Below are 3,362 nucleotides of genomic sequence, written 5' to 3'. Positions count from 1 at the left end.
ATCTCGCTGTATTCATAATAGATCTAGGTTTAAATCTATAATAATAAAAAAAACACATCCATCCATCCATCCATCCATCCATCCATCCATCCATCCATCCATCCATCCATCCATCCATCCATCCATCCATCCATCCATCCATGTCCCCACCAGGTGTATCACCATCACATCACAGAAAGACGTCCAACCCAGTGAAACACGAAAGCAAAAGACCAACAAGAGCTCAAGGTAATACATTAGCAGCTGGTCCGTCAATTTTGACGAAGACCGTTAACCATACATTACACGTACTTAGTTTGATGAAGTTTCATGTGGCGTCGGTGGCCTAGTGGTTAGGGTACCGGTCTCGTAATTGTGAGGTGGCTGATTCGGGGGTTCGAGCCGCCGGCCCAACGTTGTGTCCTTGGGAAAGGCACTTAATTAACACGTATTTTCCTCACTTCACTCAGGTGGGAATGGGTACCCAGCCATAGACAGCCAAAGATCTTGTCAGTATGTTAGTGTTTTAGCGCCTATAAAGGGCTGCTTGCACTATATGTGTCCCAGGAAGTTGAGGTTGTTTCAGAATGCTCTCAGGTCTGCTGGGGTAATAGTATAGATTGTGAAGCGCATAGAGCTTGCTGTTGAGCGGGGATTTGCGCTATACAAATGCTATCTATTATTATTATCTATTTTTGAGGTAGCGCTTGATAAAGCCCACGTCGGACGCTCACTGTTTTAAAAAGTTTTTTAAAGAGCATCCGAGCAAAGGAATGAATGGAGAGCCATGATCGCTGATGTCTGTCGCAGATCTGGCACTGGAAGATGGTACCTAGTTTGACGGGCTAAATAATGTCACCGGTTTGGGTCAAAGTAAATTTATCCCTCCGTTCGGAGCTCACATTATGTTCATCCTGGGCCCTTTATCTTCACTCTTTGTGGAGCTACGTGTGAGTCACGGTGACGTCATACACGGAACACTTATAATTGAACACTTAACTCATTTTGTAGTCTGGTTTTTAACCCTATCCGTACGCCATGATGTCATAATTTTGTACCCCTGGGGTTGCATTCTTCACATTTTAGAATACTTTTAGTAGGAAGATCTCTTTAAACTTTTAGTATTTCTTTTAAAAAAATCATTTTGACAGACTGCTATGCAAAGCGTGCTGATTGGATTAACGAGTAAATTTCCTCTTTGGAAAGTGGTGGCACAGAGTTCCCCACGTCGTATGGATATGATAGCAAAACACGACGTACGGATAGGGTTAAAGGGGGGAAAGGGGGGGGGGAGTGCTCAAATTGGCATTCAGTACACTAATTGTCTGGGCCAATACCGTTTTCCTGGGTAGCACGCAAACGTTTTGAACCCCTTAAGATTCGGTCCAACGATCGTTCTGATCTTGTCGGAGTTTTCAACTACGCGTAATTTGATCTCCGGAAGTCAACCTTGTGTGTGTGAGTTGTTGTTTTTTGTGGTTGTTGTTGTTTTCTTTTTTTCTCTTTTGTTGTTGTTGTTGTTGTTGTTGTTGTTGTTGTTGTTGTTGCTGCTGCTGCTGGGTTGTTCTGTGGGGTATTGGTCTTTTTGTTCTTTATTTTGTTGTTGTTTTGTTTTGTTGTTTTGTTTGGGGTTGTTTTTTGTTGTGTTGTTGTTGCTGGGGGGTTGGGGGTTTTTTTTTTTGGGGGGGGGGGTATTGAGACTTTGTATTCAAACGTTCACGTGTTATTTCCGATCATTAGCAAATATTATCATGGAGTTTGCTCACAATAGCATTTAATTTTAAGGCGGATTATCGGTAACCTCCCCCTCTGGGGTGCAGCCGACACGCTTGACCGCTTCCCCACCGACGCCGTCTTGCTTCACTATTGTTGTTGTTGGTGATGAAAAAACATTCGTGTCTATAGGCTAAGGGATTTGTCGCTCTCGGGTATTTATCTCCATTACACATATCAGTTTTTTTTCGCCCCCTCCTGCCCACTCTGCAGTGATGGGTAGGCCTACCTAACTTCGAGTTGGGGAAGTAAATGCGGCGTGGAAATGAACTGGCCACCCTACCACAATAATTATTATGCCGAAGGCCCAGAAAGTTATCTCACTAAAAAGGCAATCACCATAGTCCGGATGGGATATGGGAATAACTTTAATTTCTTCTTTTTTCCAAGATGTCGGATGACCTCAGTCTCCAGGAGCAGGTCAATGACCTCAAACAGATTGTGGTAAGTCAGCAGAAAGGTTTAGCTTAACCGATTTCTTACAGTAGAAGTCCCCCCCCCCCTCCCCGCCAACCCTGAAAATAACAAACTCTCTGCCTGTTTGTCTGTTTGGTTGGGTTTCTTTCTGTCAGTATCCGCCTGACTATCTGCCTGTCATTCCTTCTTTTTATGTTTTCGTTTGGGCATTTGTGGATTCAAGTGGAACTTGGAGATAAATCACAGAAATTGGTCGCTTTTAAGCACAAGGGCTCTATCCTTAAAAATGCTGTTTTGAGAAAATCAAAGACAAAGTTTTTGCGCCTTGTTTAGTTTCTTTAAAAGACAAGGACAGTTTTCTCTAAACCAAACAAATATACACACCAATGAAACTTCTCCTATAGATAGGGCAATGCCCACTTTTGGTGTAGGTCAAGATTTCTGGAAACCTCCGAAATCTGGGTTGGCTCGCTTGTCCTTAAAAGCGACCATTTGATGAACAGAAAAGTGGGAAAGCATGGGATAACATCAAGTGGCTATCCCAGGATAGGGAAAGGTGGAAAGCGTTTGTTCGTGGCCTACACTCTGATCCATGTTGAGAAAGATAATGATGATGTGGGTGGTTGGCGGGTGCTCTGGTGTGGTTTGCTTCTTCTTTCCTATCAAACATCTATCATCCTTGTCTCCCCACCTTCTTTTTTGTGTATGTCACTCTCTTGTAACACCTCTAATCTTCGGCACTTATATGACCTTATCGTGTTTCAAGTGCCGTAAAACTCTTACTAAAACTAAAACTAAAAAAGCAATGATGATGATGGTGATGATGATGTGTGGTCCTCACATTGAAAACTGACTTTATCCGATACTCACATCCAGGCTCTCCATTGTCAGTGAGGTCACAGCATAGGGGTCGCCGTGCAGTCATTGGCCAAAGACATGAACTTATTTTAACGATTTTTTTGTTTTGTTTTGTTGTTGTTGTTGTTGCTGTTGTTGTTGTTGTTGTTGTTGTTGTTGTTGTTGCTGCTGCTGTTGTTGTTGTTGTTGTTGTTGTTGTTGTTGTTGTTTTGATGATGGTGTTTTTGGGGGGAACAGGGGAAAGGGGCAGGGAAATTTAAATTTACTTTTAACTAAAGTTTTGATTATTCTGTATAATCCACACACACACACACACACACACACACACACACACA

General features: G+C 42.7%; 1 protein-coding gene across 1 annotated transcript in view; it reads left to right on the top strand.

Annotated features, from left to right (window-relative positions):
• Positions 1 to 92: 92 nt before the first annotated feature.
• The window catches only part of LOC101857427, a gene marked incomplete in the record, with an annotated part of 36,819 nt that continues 33,549 nt past the window's right edge, over positions 93 to 3,362 (top strand). Inside the window, 1 exon segment of the mRNA XM_013086049.1 lies at positions 93 to 219.

Source organism: Aplysia californica, unplaced genomic scaffold, assembly GCF_000002075.1.
Source record: "Aplysia californica isolate F4 #8 unplaced genomic scaffold, AplCal3.0 scaffold00430, whole genome shotgun sequence".
NCBI lineage: Eukaryota > Metazoa > Mollusca > Gastropoda > Aplysiida > Aplysiidae > Aplysia > Aplysia californica.
Note: the sequence above shows the minus strand (reverse complement) of the source record. Positions and strands in the feature narration are given on the sequence as shown.